The sequence below is a fragment of the Cupressus sempervirens genome, chromosome 2 (genome assembly GCF_028749045.1).
Source record: "Cupressus sempervirens isolate cs-2001-9-10 chromosome 2, ASM2874904v1, whole genome shotgun sequence".
Lineage (NCBI taxonomy): Eukaryota > Viridiplantae > Streptophyta > Pinopsida > Cupressales > Cupressaceae > Cupressus > Cupressus sempervirens.
Window position 1 is genome coordinate 292,335,830 of NC_143119.1, and position 21,918 is coordinate 292,357,747.

The 21,918-nt window shown below is 32.8% G+C and overlaps 1 pseudogene; it reads left to right on the plus strand.

Moving 5' to 3' along the window:
* The first annotated feature begins 460 nt into the window (after positions 1-460).
* Positions 461-14,529, plus strand: LOC149572219 (protein argonaute 10-like; annotated as a pseudogene).
* The last annotated feature ends 7,389 nt before the right edge of the window (positions 14,530-21,918 follow it).

Sequence of the window (21,918 nt, forward strand, 5' to 3'; positions counted from 1 at the left end):
AAATTTTCCTGATAATGTGAAGTCTTATGAATTCTACCAATATTTACAACTGGAAAATAGTTATATAGAGTATATAAGAGTTAATGATGCATTCACCATGAGAATTTGTAGGGAGCTACAAGTATTTCTAGAGAGGAGATTTAGCCCTAAAGCCGTGGTAACCATTAGCCAATTTGGAAGTTACTTCTTTCAATTCTCATCCTTTTCGTATTTGCATCTTGTAGCTTTTGACAGTTTTCCCTTGAAGCTGTTGAGGTATCCTAGCAATATGATTGTGCTAATTGAGATCATCTGAAAAGCAATCCAAGTGAATGTGCTAAGCGGGAGTTTGAAGAAGAAAGGATACAAGTTTCCTATGAAGGTGGGACCTTCTAGTTATGAGTCTTGTTCTGATGCAAAGAACATGCTAGAGGTATTTGAAATGAAATACAAATTGGAGATGTATGAAGTCTTGAGGCCCATGTTTGATCCGAATGGTTATGCAAGGGAAGTGTTGCAAATTGGAAGTGTAATTAAACATATCACTACCATTGAAGACTATTGGGTTGATTGCAAGGATGAGTTTGAGAGTCATGATCGTGCTTTCGCCAGGTTGACAGTGGATCAAGTGAAGATGTATAAGCTTAATATTAATGTTGAAGGAGTAGAAGATGATGGTCAAAATGTGTATAGCAACACCTACCTGAAAAAGCTAAGAGGTACCCCTATTAGCTTTGAACCTTATGAAGATGCAGGAGAGGATCTAGATATAATGTTGGCCTAGATTATCAAGAGGACCAAGAAATGGGTCAAATGGATCATAGCCAAAAGGAGTTGAAGTAAAAGTACATCTTCAAAGCAAACAGATTTCCACAATCCATGAATATTGAATTAATTTCTGGGGAAGATTGTGTGAGATTTTTTTCATCTACTCAAGCTTCTTCAGCAGTTTCCATGGCCTCTTCTTCTCAAGGTAGCACATCAGGTGTGACCTTGGCTATCACTCAAGGATGGCTCAAACATCAGGTGGAGGTGATCAACCTCCTAAAAAAAGTGTTCCTTTGGCTAAAACTTGTCATGATGGCTCCCTCCCAATGATTAGAACCCCATTAGAAGCTAAGAAGAAGAAAGTGGAAGATCCTAAAGATGTTCAGGCTACTCTGGTCCCCTCACCTCATAGTAGCCCAGTTCCATCTACAAGTGCTACACTTCTCCAACCAAGTAGTCCTTGAGTGTAGGTAATAGATTTAGGAGATGGAGGAAGTAGTGATAGTGAATCAAATGAATTTGATGAGGCAACAAAGAAGACTTTGGAGGTAGAGAAAGGCCAAGATTCTTCGAAGCTCATTTCATAGGCCCCAAAGAATCCCTTCTCTTTGACCACAAAAATAATCACTCTAGTCAAGAGAAAGATGTTTAGCATAGATTCCCTTGGAAAAACCTCCAAAGTGATAAGCACAAATTCATGGTTAGAGGATAGGCTAGACAGGAAGAGAAAAAGGAAAGATGAAGGGGTCCCCAACAAGGATACCTTATCTCTTACTATCCACTATGGATCAGCACTAAGGTTAAGAAGTAGAAGACTTTTTCCATTCTCAGACAAGATCTCAAAATAGGGCATCTAACCATGGAGATAGAAAACCTACCAAAGAGGGAAGAATTGAGGATATGTCTACTGATGATTTTACCTTGCATTTAGTGGATCTTGGGGAAGCCAGACATTACACCAAAGTTGGCTTATAGAATTAAACAAATGAGGTGATTGAAGGATAGATAGAAAACCTTAAATTGTCAAAGGTCAGGATGAAGGCAGAAATACAAGAACTAAATGGCTTCATCAAGTAATTGGTCACCCCATTGGCAAGCATCTCTGAATAAATATGTTTTCTTTTCCATCTAAGAATAGGAATCTGAAAGATGCTTTACCATCAATACCATGCAGCAATCATGGATATTCTTGTAACTGCTAAGAATAGGAATCTGAAAGATGCTTTACCATCAATACCATGCAGCAATCATGGATATTCTTGTAACTGCTAAGAATAGGAATCTGAAAGATGCTTTACCATCAATACCATGCAGCAATCATGGATATTCTTGTAACTGCTAAGAATAGGAATCTAAAAGATGCTTTACCATTAATACCATGCAGCAATCATGGATATTCTTGTAACTGCTAAGAATAGGATTGGCTTTTTAAAGAAAACCGACTTTCCTCCAAATAGAAGGAATATGAAATGGTTTCTTTTATTCCATAGCCATTTTTTCGTCATTATGAACACTCCTAAAATTGCCACCAACTTTCTGATGAGATTCTTTTAATTATTGACCACATGGCATTTCTATTACTAATTTTATCCTTTCTAAAACCGACACTAACATCATTAACCCTTTCCTCTAACTCTAACTCTCTAACATATCTGACTAAAAACTATAACATTTATTTAATAAAGCACCTAATTCTATCCACTAAGACATAATCCTAAATTATTAAAATTGACCATTTAAAATATATGGAGAATCTTGGACCTTTGAAATGATTTAGTAATGAGATGTGCCTGCATCATACTCCCAGGGACAGAAAAATTCAAGTCCCATTGAATTGCTGCAATCTTTTTTCAGAGTTTCCAATTGTATGTAAGCAATAATGTCACCATAAGAATGATGGAATTGATGTCGCTTGCCAGAACATTTTGATTCCAAACTATAGAATGAATACCTTCCATGGTACCTATGTCAAATCTTGGAACAAATATATTTAACAGCCTCGTATCACCTGCATAAAAATACCAAATTATCATACCAACATCTGCTTCTCATTTGTATATCTCTAGAGCATCATAATGATCAACAAATACTTCATTCTTGTCATCAATAGTCTTCTCTTCAGCATCTTTGCACTACATCTTTTCCTTTCTGATCATTTGTGTCAACATCTCCTTCATCTGGGAAAATATTATCTACAACCACACCTGTCACCAACTCTTCTTCATCTGCAAGAACCTTTTCCTCACAAGGTTCAACAACAACCTCCTGTTGTTCACTCTTAGTCTCTGCACCAACATTCACCTACTGTCTATGCCCTTCTAATGAATTGTTTTCCTCTTCTTGATCTAACTCTTCATCCTTTACCTGTGTGCTTTGAATCACTTCTTCCTTCTTATCCTCGGCCTCCAAAATCTTTTTCATAGGAGTACCTTCCAGTATTGTACTCTTCTCTATTTTCAAAGGACATGTTATTGTTCCAACCACAAATTGTTTACATTCAAATCCAATAGGGCTTGTCTTGTTACTGCTCTCGTCAAGAGATACTTGTTGCACTTCTTGTTGCTGCACTTTGTGTTCTTGCTGCACTTCTTTCAACTTAGCTTTATTCTCTTTCAACTTAGCGTCATTCTCCTCAAGTCTCCTTCTCAAATTGTTTATCTCCTCTTCTATTTTGCTTAGCTCTTCTCTTTGTTTTCTCCTTTCTTCTTTCTCTCTTTTCTTCTTTTCCTCTATCTCCTTTTGTTTAGAATCCTTTCTCTGCTGATACCTTCTAAAAAGATACAATAAAGCTGCTTCTTCTTGTCCCATCATTCCTCAGCTAGGTTATTTTCTTCTTATCTAGTCTCCTAGACTTCTTCTCATACTATTTCTCTCAATCTTTCACAATCACACAAACATATACACAACTACTTTTTCTCAAACCTTTTGCTGAGCTCTGATACCAAAAATGATGCAGAGCCACACCTTGGAAAACTTAGGAGGAATCAGTCACTCAACTGAGTTGCTTCAAGGGGCATCTACAACCTTCAAGATCACACACTAAAATCAGATTCAATAAACAAAACTTTGAAAATAAAATCTCCCAAAATATCTTCTTGCTGCCTTCAGATAGACCCACACTCAGACATGAATAACTTTCGAACCAGAAAAGATTTACTCAATCCAACCATTGATATTTGGCGTAACTAGGTTTCAAACAACATATAACAATTTGAGAGAAATCCAACAGTTCAAACCTGAGATATTGATCCCGCATCAGAGTACATTTTTCTGCAATTGTTATTCCCTAAACTGATTGCCATGAGAAATATATGAAGCATAATAGTAGAACCATAATCTTGAAAAAAAAATACAAGAGACCAAAAGAGACATAAAACTTCACATTCCTCCCCAAGTTCAAATCTTTTTTTACATAAAAGATTGGCTTTTTAATAACCAAAGTCTGACTGGCCTTGTTGTCCAGTAGTAATAAAAATGTTTTCTTTTCCATCTAAGAATAGGAATCTGAAAGATGCTTTACCATCAATACCATGCAGCAATCATGGATATTCTTGTAACTGCTAAGAATAGGAATCTGAAAGATGCTTTACCATCAATACCATGCAGAAATCATGGATATCCTTGTAACTGCTAAGAATAGGAATCTGAAAGATGTTTTACCATTAATACCATGCAGCAATCATGGATATTCTTGTAATTGCTAAGAATAGGATTGGCCTTTTAAAGAAAATTGACTTTCCTCCAAATAGAAGGAATATGAAACGGTTTCTTTTATTCCATACCCATTTTTTTGTCATTATGAACACTCCTAAAATTGCCACCAACTTTCTGATGAGATTCTTTTAATTATTGACCACATGGCATTTCTATTACTAATTTTATCCTTTCTAAAACCGACACTAACATCATTAACCCTTTCCTCTAACTCTCTAACATATCTGACTAAAAACTATAACATTTATTTAATAAAACACCTAATTCTATCCACTAAGACATAATCCTAAATTATTAAAATTGACCATTTAAAATATATGGAGAATCTTGGACCTTTGAAATGATTTAGTAATGAGATGCGCCTGCATCAGTTCAAGGCTCCATAGGTAAAGAACTAGTAAGAAAACTCGATGTCTTTGCCAATACATCAAATTCAAATGCATTTTACATAAAATTACAATTCAAATGAAATCTCTTCAAAATCCTTCACAAGTGCTTCCTTCCAATACCTTCAAAACTTCAAGGAAATACAAGGGGAAGACAAGAGCTGACTCGAGGTGAAACATCACAACATCAGAAAAAAATCAAGCATACACCCCAACCCAATTTTACACAATAGATCCAAACATAGGACCTGACTACGGGGGAGGTGGATTTTCCCAATGGGAGATGTCAATCACCATGCCATAACATAGCCCTTTCGGGGCTAAAACTTCAATAACTTATGTTCTTCTACAAGGCCCTTTCAAGGCTAATACCACAAAGATTTTCATTCTTTTCTATTTTCAAGAATTCACAATATCAAACAAGGCATTTGATGACAAGTAGGGGCCCATACACCCTACCCTCTTTCCCTCCTCTCACCATGAGAGGAGACTCTATACCATTGAGGTCCAACTAAGGCCCTTCCCCCATACATGGCCACTTCTTCCCTATCGAAGGGTGAGTAATGCCAAAACAATCCCCATGAAATCCCTTCAAAACAAAACATCAAAACAAGCATAAGAAGAACATCAAGAACAAGTTAAGATCCCTTCAAATCAATCCCAACACACAAGCAAGCAAAACAAAGAACAACACAACAACTTATGCATGATTCAAGCATGAACAACATGGATAAACAAAATCAAAGAGTGAAGAACTCCTACCTTCACAAGAGTTATGGTAAAATAAAAATTTGAGAAGAGATTTTCCTTCTCTTCCTTCAATCTTCAAACTTCCTCTCAATCTAGAGATTGGGTAACAAAACCAAAACTTCCACCAAAATACCTCTAAGTATGATCCTTAACTCAACTAGACTTCAAGTAACTCAAGATGGAGTTTGAGTCACCAACCCATGAAGGAGACAACTCCATTTTCACAATCAACCAAAAGTAGGGTTTTTGAGTGACCCTAAAAGTCAACCAAGGAGGCTAAGATGGTGGAAAGTACTCCCCACCCCTACCCTCACCCCTAGGGTACTTAAATTTAATTTTTTTTTGCCTTAAAGACTTAATAGAACCCAAAAAAATCTAGGAGGGTTTTTTTAACTATATAACAACCTTCAAAGAAAGACAATGCAAAAATAGCACAAATTAACAAGGGGTTTTAGTTTTGTCTTTCCATTGGGTTTCCTGGCTAAATTTTTTGCACACTCATTGCACACATCACTAGGTTCAAGAAATCACATGCATTATGTAATTTACATATCAAAAAAAATCATATAAATTAAAAACATTCATTTTCTAATACTCAATTGTTTATCTCATTCTATTCATTAAAATAAGAAAAATCAAAGTGTTAGTTCTGCATTCATTCACTTCATCATCATACATGTTCATAAAGTATTAAATGATGAGATCAAATATTTGAAAGTAAAACATCACACAACATGAAATAACATAACTTATTCATTAATTTAGATTAAAGTACCAAAATAATCATTGTTAGGCATGCATATACCTAATCGTCACAACAACACCAATTAAAGAATACTAAACTATCTGAAGCATAAAACTTGATCATCGAGATATCAAATCAACATCCTCATTATCAGATGAAAACACATCGTACCATTGTTAGAAAAAATCAATATTTTAAACAGTCAAGGTGATGTAGTAGTTCTCGACTCACTAAGTGTCTAAAACATGAATGAAACAACAAATCTTAGATTCTTTTAGGACAATCACAATATAAGCATTTCTTTACATCCATTTCAATCTCCTATGATAGTTTTAACGGAGAATTCATATTAGATAGTTTCATACGAGGAGGGTCCTTACACCCTATCATCCTAGCCAAAGCACAAATCATGCACATTGATCTCGTGGACATACATGGCCAAATGACTATTATAGAAAATATCACAAACCATTGATACATTTCTTAACTAGCTTTTTCTGTTTGCATAACAAATTTTACAATAAAGAAAAAAAATGTAACTTACAAAAGAGGGGATATTAATTAGTGCCTTCACCTTACTACAAAGATAAAAATTCAAAACATTGATAAAATGTGTGAGAAATTATAGAAATGTATGGCTAACACAACCACATCTCAAATTACTCACTTAGTTATTGGCTATTATGTTGTCCTTGATGCAAATGTAAAAGGTGGCAATTGAATTTTCAATGAATTTGTTATAACTGCTATCTATCTATGTGTGTGTGTACACACACACACACACATATATAATTCTGTGGAATGAGACCTCTTATGAAATAGGTACCCAATTTTAAAAAATGGGCACCTGTTTTTGGCTCCGGTACCCAATCCTAAATTTATAAAATGGACACCCTTTTTTTTTTCAAGAAAAGGGTACCCGTTTTCTTTTCTTTCTTTTTTTTAACATTTTTTACAAACAGATACACATTTTTTAAAAGTAAAAAATGTGTACCCTTTTCTATAAAAAAAAATTAAATTAAATTTTTGAGGGGATTTTGAATGTTGCTTTTAATTTTTCAAAATAGATACCCATTTTTTGAATTTCAAATAACGGGTGCCTATTTCTTACAACATGAGGTGGGATTATTTTTCCTACCTCAAATTTAAGATCAGGATAGCCTTGGTGAGACCAAGCCTATGCCTTGACCTCTCAAGACTTGGCTAAGGCATTGAACTGACAAATTCATGCCTTTTCAAAAAATTTAGAGGGTCTTCCCGATCAATTTTTTTATGAAACAAAAACACATTAGAGCTCTCACTGTCCTGATTTCATAAATATAAATTTAATAGTGTTGTGATTTTAGTTACTATTTTTGTATTATTTTTTAATCAAAGGTGGTACCTAAATGTAAAATAGCGATGTTCACTAAAAAATTTAATAAAAAATTTATTTTATGATTTTTCTTAAATTAATTTACTTTTCATCAATCTACATTCAATTCTTTTGAATTTTTTTTTAAAAAGAATTTTTGAAAAAAGTGAAATTTTGATTAAATTACAGTGTCTATACACGAGAGGTTTTAAAATTTACCTTTATAGCCAATTAAAAATAATAATTAAAAAATTATTCCATAAAAAAATTATGAAAAAATATTATCATCAATCTTTGGTGTTTTAGTTAACTTTGTGTAAAAGGATTTACAAAAATTCATTTATTTGTGTCAAATTATGGTGTTTGTACATGAGTATGGTATGGTCCTAAAACAGACATTTTGAAAAAGTGGTTTTTAAAGATCCATACAAAAAAAAAAAACTATCATATGGTTACAAAAATAAATTACATATTCAAATAGTAGATTCCAAGCACTACAATTTTTACTTCTGAAGTTTTTTTATATTCAATCTCTAAATGCATCAAATTTTGATATCAATTGATAAGAAATTTCTAAAATAGGAAAAACACTTCTACTTTTTGCCCGAAAGTGAGATCCAACTTCTTGTACTTGCCCTTATATCTATATATATATAGGTGCGCACACACACACACAAGTACATTTGACCCCATTTTTAGACCAAAATTTTTGACCATCTATTAAAATGGGGTAAAATTGGTCAAAATAAGCAAGGAAAAATGTCTTTTTTTTAAAATCCATGTGTGTGTTGGTCAAAATTTTGACCAACATGAGCTTCATTATCTTAAAATGAAAAAAGTTATATTTTGCGTGCCCTAATTCATTGTTAATGTGTTGAGGGGTTTGGCTAATGACCAAGGGCGAAAGAAAGGGACAATGAATGGTGATGTCAATCAGGCTTTGAGGTTTTTCAAAGAAATGCCTTGACTAGATGTCATCTCGTGGAATTCCTTGGTTGCGAAATATGTGCGGGAAGGGTTTGCTGAAAAGGCCTTGGATACCTTTTAACAAATTCAATTTGTGGGTTTAAAGCCGAATCATTCAACCTTTCCCAGCATTCTCATAACAAGTTTCAATGGCACTAGTCCCACTTTGATGCATATCTTTAGAGGAAAAGTCTCATGAAGTCTTTTTGACTCCTAAGATTATCATCTAGGAAGACCGCTTCCAATCTTTGTTGAAGTGTTTTTTCTTCTTATTTTTTCTGCTCTTTTATTTGTTAACCTTTTACTAATTAGGATAACTATTGTTTCTCTATTAGAAAATGTTTCCCATATCATTATATTATATTTTGTATCAGGAAGGAGTAAAGTTTACACTTGAATGGTGACCTACAAATAACAATTGACAACCATCTCCTTTGTTGTAGATATTTCATTGACTGCCTTCATTGAGCCACTGAATGTTATTTATTTTTTGGTTCAGCTCTTAAATAAGGACATGGGATCTAGACCATTGTCTGATGTTGATCGTATCAAGGTATGGGGTTTCAAGAACACCCAATTGGATTATATAAGATAATTCTAAAATATGGATGTAAATAATGAATTTAGTCTAATATAGTCATTATGACATCTCTACTAAGATAGATTAAGAAGGCCTTGAGAGGTGTAAAAGTTGAGGTCACACATCAAGCAAATATGCGGAGGAAATATCATATTTTTGGGTTGACTTCTCAACCCACCTAGGAATTACCGTAAGATTCTCAGGATGCTTAATATTAGTAATATGGAATGGAAATATTCTTATTACAAGAGGCTACAAGTTAACCTATATATGGTATAGAACATCTTGTTGCTAATTATATTGTTTTTATAGACCTATTTCCTATGGATGATAAAGGAGCAATGAAATCTATGGTGGAGTATTTCCAGGAGACATATGGATTTACCATATAGCATACTAGTTTGTCATGCTTACAAGTTGGAAATTAGCAAAGGCCAAACTATTTTCCGATGGAGGTATGCTTTTGTAATTCAAATAAATCTTTTGGAATAGGAAGTGCTTTGTAGAAGTTAGCTATGTTTCTATATATTTATGCAGAATACTCATTGGTGTAACTAAATAGGTCTGTAAAATAGTAGAGGGCCAATGCTATTCAAAATGTCTGAATGAAAGGAAAATTACCACCCTTTTGAAAGTTACATGTCAGCATCCTCGAGAATGAGAGATGGAAATTTTACAAATATTCTCTCCCTACATTGAAGATGTCTTTGGATATAATTTAAATAAGTATTTTTTCTATTTTGTGCAGTGTTGTAATATAAGGGAATCTAGTACAACAATTGATGCATATAGAAATGTGTTGCCCAAATAATAGCTAATTATAGTAGCTAACATGCCCTCAGATTGCTGCAACAGCTGCTACATATCAAAATGAATGTAGTAAATAATTATTTACTATTGAGAAATGCACATTCAAAATCCAAATCATGAAAATATAAATTTATTGACACATCAGAATTCAGGAGTATAGCTTTGCAAGCCTCCCAACAATTACACAAAAAAACAAATTAAATTTAAAACATGCCAACAATAGTGTGAATATTGATCTGGAATTCATTCCAAAGTTAGGGTTTGCCTCATCACTTAGGGAAGTAGAAACTTCTAATGTGTGAAATAGAAATGCAGCAAATAATTCTTTATTATTGAGAAATGCACATTAAGAATATGAATCATGAAAATAGAACTTTATTGACACAACAAAATTCAAGAGTATCGCTTTGCAAGTCTTGCAACAATTACACAAAAAAGCAAATTAAATTTAAAACATGCCAACAATAGTGTTAATATTGATCTGGAATTCATTCTAAAGTCGAGGGTTTGCCTCATCACACATTGGTTTCTCTCTGAATTCTTCTCTGATCACTTAAGGAAGTAGCAGCTTCTAACTTTTTTTAGACCCCCCTTGTATTATTGTATATGGATGGATATAGCACACTATGGCCCATGATCTCAAAGTAGTGGTTTCATCAACCCAAAGCATGTGAATTGTTAGATAACTGTACTGGCTAATGCAAGGATCTATATAAGATTTTTTAAAGAGATGTATTGGAGCTGCTAGAGAGTACTAAAAAGAGCTCCAAAAGCTCAAGATTCCTAGTCACCTTATATGGTTGAAGTAATGACTAGTTAAAGCCATTTAAAATAGTAAATATTAAATTTGAAAGTAACAGCTGCTACAGTGATGTTATCATAGTACACAAGGGCATGGTAATTGCCCAGCTATATGTAGTTATTTTTTAATCCTACTAATCAAGAAATAGAATATATTATAATGTTGCTAGGGGACTGTTGAGATAGCCATGTGATGCATGATAAGTAAACATGACAAGTATAAAAACTCCCAAGTTGATTTATGAAGACTGGCTATGCTCAGCAGATAGAGATCAGAACAAACACATAGAGAACCTACAAAATTGTATCCCAAAATTGAATAAAGAAATCTCTTTGGGCATGCAGGATTGCATGTGCCCCAAATTTTTTTAGCACAGTTCAAGAAAAAAAGGATTTATTAGAGTACTTTGTAGCTTTTAAGACTAATTTATTGCTTCTTTCTATGCAGACTGTATTCCACAATGCATACCATCAAGATCCATATGCAAAAGAACTTGGACTTAAAATTAGTGACAAGCTTGCTTCAGTAGAAGCTCGAATTTTTCATGCACCTTGGGTATTGATTCCCTCATTACCATTTATTTTGTTTTCAAAATGGTTTTTTTTTGTAATATATAGTAAATTTTCTCTATTCCATTTATGTTTGACTATGAATGCAACAATTATTGTGCAACTAAAGTATCATGAAACTAGCAGGGAAAAGGATTGCTTACCTCAAGTTGGATAGTGGAATATGATGAATAATGTAATGGATGAAGTGTTTGCATATTTTAAAGACTAAAAGAGTGTCTTTGATACTTTGTATGCTAATTATTTAGTTCAAATGTCTTTGATTTACTTCGTATGCTAATTATTTAGTTCTAACTTCTACTGATAGAGAAAATTTTACATAAGATTTGATGCAAGTGTTACTAAGAAAGTGCTTAGCAATTGTTATTATATTTCATGAAACAGAAAATGGTGAATGGAGGAACTGTAAACTATTGGGCATGTGTAAAGTTTTCACGAGGTGTTTAGAAGAGTGTTGCCTGTGGGTTTTGTCAAGAGTTGGCACAGATGTGCTAGGTTTCTGGGATGGTATTAACTTACAATTCAGACACCCATAATAATTTAAATAGTTTGACATGTCCTTCATTGTTAAGTGATGTCCTCTTGTTTGACTGCAGAATTTCAACCCAGAACCTATGATCCAAATTCATCAATCATGGCCTAAACAAGTAGAGAGAGCCTTGAAAACCATCTGCAAAGAGGCAAATGCAAGACTCAAGAATAAAGAGTTGGAACTTCTTATAGTCATTTTTCCTGGCAACAATGGTTCTTTTTATGGTGTGTATTTTTTCCTTTAGTTTCATCTAAGAATTTGAAAGAGTTCAGGAAATGGTTTGCTAGTATTTGATTTATTCTCTATAAATAATAGAAGTTTCTTGAAGAATTATTTTTTTTTATTCTATGATGGGTTGGGACATTGTATTATATTAGTCAATGATGAGTTGTCTTGTGTTGCTTTAGGTGACCTTAAGCGAATATGTGAAACTGATCTCGGCTTTGTTTCACAATTATGCCTGACAAAGCATGTGTTTAAAATAAGCAAGCAATATTTAGCAAATGTGGCCCTCAAAATTAATTTAAAGGTGTGTACTAAAGATATATTTTGTAGTTCCAATGTGCCCGCAAATATTCTATATTTTATGTCTATTTAAAGAAAATGTAACTTATTAATTTGTCATTGTTGATGCTTTGCATGTTAGGTTGGTGGAAGAAACATAGTCCTTGCTGATGCAATTTCTAGAAGGATTCCTCTAGTCAATGATATACCTTCTATCATCTTTGGGGCAGATGTTATGCATCCACACCCCGGAGAAGATTCCATTCCATCAATAGTGGTAGTAGATTTTCAATATAAATCATTATTTGTTGTTGTTCTGATTCACACAATTCATATGAAAAATGCTTATCTTAATATGTTGGGTTGGGTGAAAATGTTAGGTGGTTGCATCTCAAGACTAGCCTGAAGTCACAAAGTATGCAGGCCTAGTTTGTGCTTAGGCGCACCGGCAAGAGCTCATTCAAGATTTGTATAAACTCTGGCAAGATCCAATACGAGGCATTATTACTAGAGGAATGATAAAGTAGGCATCATATGTGATATTTCTTTAGTCTACGGGGTTGTCATGTTGCTTAGCAAAAGATTGTTACATGTTTGGTTCAAAAGTTATATATTTCAAAGGTGTGTATTTGTGCTAGGGATTTTCTTGACTGTAACTTTGCATTTTAAAAGTAGTCTTTTGGTACATATCATCTGTCTGCCTATGTTGTTATGTCCTTGTAAGTTCTATTTGAGATGTAAATGTCAGGATGCTAATTCGGTTTATATTTGATTTGGAGGTGTTCTACTTGAAATAGTGATTACCTTTTATACCAATGTATAATAGTCAATTTATATTCAGTCTTAAACTAGGATGATTACCTGTATTATGTAGTGACAATGTATAGCTAGTACAATCTACAAATCTAGAATGTAAGAGATTTAATTTAAAAAGAATTAACTTGGGGAAAAATTTTACAACTTCACACATCATGGATTAGGGATGTGTTCTGAATTACTAAATGATGAAGAGAAGAAAACCCTCTAGAGCACAATTTCTGCCTTGATCATTATGCATTTTATTAACACTAAATCAACCAATGAAATTGAAAATTCTTAGACAAGTTACTATTCAAAATTAAAAATATAATTTTTGGAAATTCACTTGGTACTTGAAATTTAAAGTATGATATTAGGAAATTCAAATGATTATTTCACTTTGATTTTTTGCAAGGAGCTACTGATTTCTTTTCGCAGAGCAACAGGACAAAAGCCTCTGTCATATTTTATAGGTAATTTATTTCATTTTGATTGGTTTTTGTGGTTAGATTTAGTTCTACATTTCTTATGTCTCCTTAGTGACAGCTTTGGTATTTATTTAGAGTTGGTGTAAGTGAAGGGCAGTTTTATCAAGTTCTACTTTATGAACTGGATGCTATTCGCAGGGTCAGTTTCCTAATACTCACTAGACTACTTGCTATTTAATTGAGATTGATACGACTCATTATTTTTTTGGTATACTCTTTGGATTTTGTTAAAGAAGACAGTTGAATGCTATATGAACTAAAATTTCTATGGTGTGAATAGGCTTGTGCATCTCTTAAGCCAAATTACTAGCCCCCAGTGGCATTTGTTTTTGTTCAAAAGTGGCACCATACTAGACTATTTGAAAACAACCATGTAGATAGGCATTCTATAGACAGAAGTGAGAACATCTTGCCAGGTAGGAAGGTCCTATAAGGCTATATAGTACTGCTCTTCTCCATTCAAAGGTGTCAATTTGTAATGCTGATGTGGTTTTCCTATATTTTGTCAGGCACTGTGGTTGATTCCAAAATTTTCCATCCCACGAAATTTGACTTTTATCTCTACAACCATGCTGGAATACAGGTATAATATTTATTTCTTAGATCAACTTGTCATGTTTTCTTTGCTATGTATTATAACAAAAATTGATCTAGTTTTTATCATTTACAGGGGACCAGTAGACTAGCACATTATCATGTGCTTTGGGATGAGAACAAATTTACAGCTAATGGGTTGCAATCATTAACAAAGAATCTTTGTTACACGTATATCTGCTTTCATTAATTTGCTAGAACATGGGCATCTTCAAACTAAGGCAAGTTGCTAATATGATCATGAATCAACTAGATTTTAAACCTAGTTTAAAAGTACACTAATGTGCAAAGTCTGGAAAGAGTGAAAATGTCTCTATTTATACATTGTTGATTGTAGAAATTACTATGGTTTTGTCTTTTCTAATTTTATTTTCCTTACAGGTTCTTGAGATTAATTTGGTCACTTTTCCCAACGTTGCTTACGCTATCTTGGCAAATGGAATTTACAGTCACTATGATCGTCCTTGTATAGCACAATTGTGTTAGAAAGCTGGTTTATATATATGCGCACTTCAAGTAGGTGATTCGTTGGGAGTACACTAATTGAGCTTTAATATAGATTGAATAATTTGTATGAAATATTGTCTATATGAATTTTTGTGGAAATATTTTTTAGGTTTACTCCATTTTTCCTTATGTCAAATGGTTTCTTAGGAGAGGAGGAGGATGAGTATGTTAAAATTGCTTAAGAGAATTATTTTCTTGAGAAAATTTAATTTTTGCACAATGGTGTCTTTTATTTTCATGTAATTATGAATTTTATTACCAACATGTGAATACTATTCTATTGATGTAGAGAGAGTGCTAATGAATATAGCGATGATGGCGATATCAGCTGGAAGGTTTAGAGGGTAGCAACTAAGTGTTTGTCTGCTATGATAACATCTCGTCTAGAAATGCTATTAAAGATGTATGAGGAGGCATGTGCTTTGAACCTTTCTCAATTGTTGTTGGGAGATATTTATCATTTTCATAAAAGTTGACTCTATTTGTCCTATACATTTGCCATGTTTTTTGACCTTTGTGTGCCCAATAATTTTGGCTTAGTTTCTATTTAGAGTTTATGGTTTACCTCGAAAGAGTAACAAGAATGGCCCTTTGTCTTTGTTAGAGTCAAGAGGATACATAAATTCCATTCTCTTGGCATAACACTAACCTACTAATGTTATGCACAAATAGGAATAAATTGAGTTTGAAATGGTTTATATTAGTTGTTATCTCATTTCAAAATGTGGTTAGCTTTAGGAATTCTTTTATAAGATGTTATATGAAATGATTGCTAGCTAACACCTACCAAGGAAAAATAACTTGCTTCTTTCCACAATGAATTCTGCTCAAGGTTTTGGCATTGTGAAGTGTAGCCCTATTCTTTATGTGCCAATGGCAATACTGAGAATGCTAAGAGATGGCATGGTTACTCTTGTTGATGTTATTTCTTTGTTGATAAATATATCTATTGCATTTTCCTTGGTTTTTTAAATGGGAAGTAATCTAAGGGGAGAATACTTTGTTATTTTTCCCAGGAAGTGTTTTTATAAATATAAAATGATAGCATTATTTAGACTTTCACAATACACCAAAATTTTCTTTGCTTCAATTATTGAACACAAACATTTTGTGATATCCTTACGAATATGTTAACAGTATTGAGATGAATCTTTTTCATTCATTAATTTATCAGAGAACTTAATAGTCTCATTTGGCATGCGAATGAGTTCTAAGGTTGCATGGAATCTATTTTGCAGGCTTGTCCAAGGCTGATAGAGAGGTTCAAAGAGCAAGAAGAAAATGTTAAACTATTAACATTTTTCTTTCATTTTTGTTCAAGTGAGTGATTCCATTATTTTTCACTTTATGATTTCAACCTCTTGTTAATATTGTTGTAGATGGATCTATTCAATGCCTTCATCGAGTTGCTATGCTAGATAGAGAATGTGACTAAAGGATTAGGGGATGCCCGACATTCAAGGCAAGTAGTTAATGAAATATATAGCCAAGATGTTTTTTAATGCTACAATTTTTTTTGAGATGGTATCCTATTAAAGGTTTGTTGGCTGCCTTGTGCATGGCAATTTGACTTCCAATTGTGTTATTTTAAAGACAGACGTATTGTTTACTGATAAATGTCTATTGACACTATCTCTAATTTTATGCTATTAGTTATCGAGGCCTTTGTAAGTTGTGGAAAACATTAGATGAAATGATCAAGAATTAATGACATTATTAATCTTTGTATAATCTTGATAAAGCTGATACTTTGGTTACCTTTTTGAAAGCTCTAACAAGAAATAATGACATCAGCTCACTGGGATTGTGTACCTTAGAATAGGAATATCTCTCTAAATATGAAGCTTATTTTGTCCCGGTGACTAGTGGGTTAGGTATTATTTTTACATGGTACCACTTAAATCTTAAAGCACTACTCATTTAGTCTATATTTCTCTTTTTGATTTTTTATGCTTATTGGATATTTCCTTATTCAATTGCTACCAGTTACTGTCAATTTTTAGAGTAGCCTTACAGAGATGAGCTATGCTAAGAGATCAGCTCTGCAGTGTGGATAGGCACCTTTTAAATTTCAATGTCTTGTATCTACATTTAATGTCTTCAGAGATGTCTATCTATTTATTTTGAGCCTTCTACTTGGTAATTATCATAGTTACTTGAGATGGGAGGCATTGGGTACAGAAAATGGGTATGAAATGGGGATTGCATTTAAAACTATGAATCTTTCAGAATTCTAGCTTAATAATTAGTAGTTCTGAGAAATGTTGGAAAAACTTAGGAAAGCTTCACCTTCACCTACAAGACCTTAGAAAATGCACCTTTAATCTACTAGGAAGCTAGTTTTCCACATTTGCCTATTTAACATTTTGAGTAGAGGCTTCAAAAAATTGAAAATATTATTTTTTGAATTAGAACAAAGAACACATAACAAATGAATATACCAATTGTTTCATGAAATTGCTCTTGATTTGAATGTGAAAGTTTATTCTCTCCCCTTTTATCGTCATAAATGAGGGGTTATGTTGGGCACTATCTAAAATGTGAGGCAAGTTGAACCTTAAAAGCATGCACTTATTGATATGATAAGTTGGATAAATGCACATGGGTGTGATAGACCTCCTTGGTGCTTTGAGTGCCATCACAATTTACCATGTTGGTCAAAATTTTCCCGAAAAAAACATTTTCCCAAATGCTTCAACCTGTGCAGCTTCATACTCTGGAGCAAGTGTCAAAGAGGGATTGTCCCACTCTCCCCATATTCTGTATCTCCTAAATGATTTCCTTTGAGCATCAACAGTTTTCTTGGCAAATTGAGTAGCTTTCTTTCTTAGTTTCAAGGGTGTGAGCTCTTCCCTTGCCTCTTCATCTATGGACTGTAGAACTTTGAGCTCAAGCAGCTAATATCAATTTTGAGATATTTTAGGCACTACTGCCATGATGGAAACCTTCTCTCCAAATGAAGAATTGCCCAATCCATAGCCCACAACAAATATGAAGATCGTCAGTGAAATCAATCGCTATGATTTTTGAATCTAATTGTATAAATTTTTTTCATCAAAATTTTGGATCACATGTTGTGATCCATCATCAAGGTTTTTGTTTGTTAGAAGTTTTGCTTCTTCCATGATAAGACATGAGTGTTCATCTAAGCTCTTGATAATTGCCACATTTCCATCACCCAAGACATCCAAACCAGCAAGCTACCTAGTTTCTTCAATAAACTTGCCATTATCACCTATAGGATGCAGTACTAGAAGCTTATATTTCATGCCAGTCAAAAAAATTTGCAGCTAGGTGTTGGTCAAAATTTAGAACAACGCCTATCAGTTTTCGACCATCATTGGTCAAAATTTTGACCAATGATGGTCAAAAACTGACAGGTGTTGGCCAACACCTGTCAATTTTTTACCATCATTGGTCAAAAACTGTAAGGTGTTGATCAAAATTTAGACCAACATCTGGTTGGAAATTGCACCATGGCAACATACAGTTTTTGACCAACCCATTGGTCAAAATTTTAACCAACCAAATTTTCATCAAAATTTTGCACAAAATAATTACAACTAATGGGTTGGTCAAATTTGGTCAAAAAATGACTTCAAATATACTAGTGATATATATAACCATTTGAAATTGTGGTTGTATGTTTGGTTGTTTTGGTTAGTGACACATTTATTAAAAACAAACTCAAGTTAAGTTTATAAAGATCATGAGTAAACTTACTTGGTAGTTAACTGACCACATGGAAATAAGATACATCAGATTCCAAAAAATATTATGGGGTGAAAGTACAAAGTTATGTTACCTTTCAGGCTAACTTATCAGAACGAATGAGTTTGAGTATTTTGATCTAAAACCCAATTTTGTTCAAACATATGATTGAGATAAATTCATTCTAGCTAAGTTATATATGTTGTCACACTAGCCAATTTTTATTTTTGATTGATCTAGCTATATATGTCATATATAAAATAATCTAAGATCAAAGGGAAATAGGTTTATTTCCATATAGTGCTACACTCTTAATTTTAGTGTTTTTCATCAACTAAAAAGTCACCTTAAAAATTAGTTAAATATATCAATTCTTATTATAATAATCACTAAAAATAATAATCCTAAACTTCATCCATTTCTACACATTTCATTAGTTTACTTTATTTTTAAATTCTAAATAATAATACCAGTTTTATATCATTGAAGTTGACCAAATATACTTTTGTTAGCTTTTTTCTTTATAAAAGGGTGACATGGGTTTGTGTTTTTACCCTATGTATTTTGGGCAAAAGAAAGAAAGCTAATTGCTTTCAAAGTAAAGTGTAGTTTCCTTTCTCCATTGTGTGTCCTAGGATGCAATACAACTATGATGATTCCATTGACTGTTATCCTTAAAGTTTTTTGTTCAAACTGATTATGCATTTTTGATATGTCTAAGATATTATTTCTATGATTCTCATGATACTCCTTTTTCCATGACTTTTTTTTACTTCAAAAAAAATTTCTTAAAAGGAAGTCCTCATGAAATTGTAGCTGAATATGTTTTATGAGTTTCAAATATATTGTACAATAACAAAGGCCAATGTTAAGAACAATATCATAGAAAGGTAATCTGATCAATTTTTCTTTAAAAATAATTATGATTTCTTATTTTTTGAGATATGATTTTGCTTAGACATGTGTTTATTGATCTCCACTTCATATCTTGAAAGGGTTCGAAAAAATGTAGGGATATATTGTCAATCTGCTCCCAATGAGGTCATGATAAAAGATATATTTTTTATTTTGTATTTGGTCTGTTCATTTATTTGGTAAAGACAAATGGAAACTAAAATAGTATGTTAAGGGTTTATTGCTTGAAGATGGATTCTCAAATTAGTAAAGGAACACATTTTTTATTTCAAAGTTTTATTAATTTCATAAATTCTTTAGTATTGAAGGCATAACAACTATTGCAACATTTACATTGTATGAAGATGCAAAGATATATGGATGAAAATTATTTTTTATGGGTAATAGTTACAATTTACTTAACCAACATTTTGATTCAGGGAAGATTTTTGTTTTATGCATTCATAATATGTTGGAAATATAAGAAGAGTAACTGAGAGTGGAGGGATGAATCAGTTACTACAAAAATAAATCTCAGATCCCTTAGATGTCAGTAAAATAATTATGTCAAAACTTAATTCAACTAATGCTTGGCACACAAAGAAATGTTGTAACTCGATAAATACTGAGAATACTTGGTAATTAATTAAGATAAAAATATTAAGATGTTATCTATGATTATCATTACTTTAACTTAGTTGCAAACATAGAAAAGAAATAGCATGAACACATTCGACACCAAGATTTAACATGGAAACCCAATTTGGGAAAAACCACCAATTGCAACTAGTTACTGTTTTCACTCTTCTGAAGTGAGCCCTATTAGGAGCCAACCCTATTAAAGCTTATAAAATACACTATTAGGTGTAACCTTGTTAGAGGATTTAATCACTTTGTTAGGAGTTGCCTTATCAAAGGTCTTTAGACAATTCAATAGAACTGTCATCTTGTTAGAGGATTTACAAATGGCTATTGAACCAACTATGTTAAGAGATTTAGATCACTGCTACAATGGTTAGAGAGTAACAATGAGATGACCTAATTTGGATACAACTAAATTTGTTGATTACAAATCTCTATTACAAGAATATTCTGCTTATCCTTTTGATTTGCTTCCTCTTAGCATTATCAATTTTTCAATGCATTCACATACCACTTCACACATTCTAACCCACAACTTGACCTTATACTTATATCTTTCACATTGTCAAGTTGGCTAGAATAAAACTTACAATAACTAATATTCATCTTCTCGATTGGCTAGAAAAAATAGATAAATCAATTAAACTTAATATGCTAAAATAAGAAAATCCTTTGATAGCTGACCCTACTCAACAGACACTAACTCAAACACTAAATTAAACTTAATATGCTAAAATAAGAAAATCCTTCTATAGCTAACCATACCAACTACTAATGCAATATCATGCCTTGTATGCACTACATATTGTAGTTTTCCAATCATTGATCTACCTCTTTGGAATCATCAGTTTTGGAAAGCTTATGTCCAGTAGAAAAAGGGGTTTCAACTGGTCTTGAGTCTTCCATTCCAAATTTCTTTAGTATCTCCTTGATGTATTTAGATTGTGTAATGTAGATACCATCTTTCTTCTATTGAATCTGTAATCCAACAAAGAATTTTATCTCTCCAAACATAGACATCTCAAATTCCTTACTCATTTCTTCTAAAAATACCTTGCACAAGTCATCATTTCCTATAAATAATGTGTCATCAACAAATATTTTTGCCAACACAGTCTTCTTGTTTGGTCCTTCTTTGATAAACAGACTACTATTATCATTTGTTCTTTGAAAACCAATTTGTACCAAGTAATTATGAATTATTTCATACCAAGCTCTGGGAGCTTTCTTGAGACCATATAATGCCTTATGTAAATTGTACACCATGTCTCTTTTGCTAGGATCTACAACACCTTATGGTTGTTCAATGTAGACTTCCTCATCAAGAATTTCATTCAAGAATGTAGATTTAACATCCATTTGATAAACTTTGAATCCTCTATTAGATGCATATGCAAATAAAGTTCTAACACCTTCTAATCTTGCAATAGGGGTAAAAGTTTCACCATAATCAATACCTTCTTCTTGAGAATAACTTTTACATGCCAACCTTGGTTTGTTTCTAGATACTTTTCTATCTTCATTTAGCTTGTTTCTGAACACCTATTTTGTGCCAATTATATTTTTATCTTTGGGTCTAGAAACAAGAGTCCAAGTTTTGTTCTTCTCTATTTTTTCTAATTCTTCATTCATTTCTTCAACCCAACTTTCATTATCTACTACATCTTTAATATTTCTAGGTTCAAATTCAACAAGTAAACATGTACCTTTCAATTTGCTTTTTGTCATTTTTCCATCGGATTTGTCTCCAATGATCTGATCAAGTGCATAATGCCTTCTAACATATCTTGCTAACATAGGTTCTTTGGATTTGGAATGAGTTTCA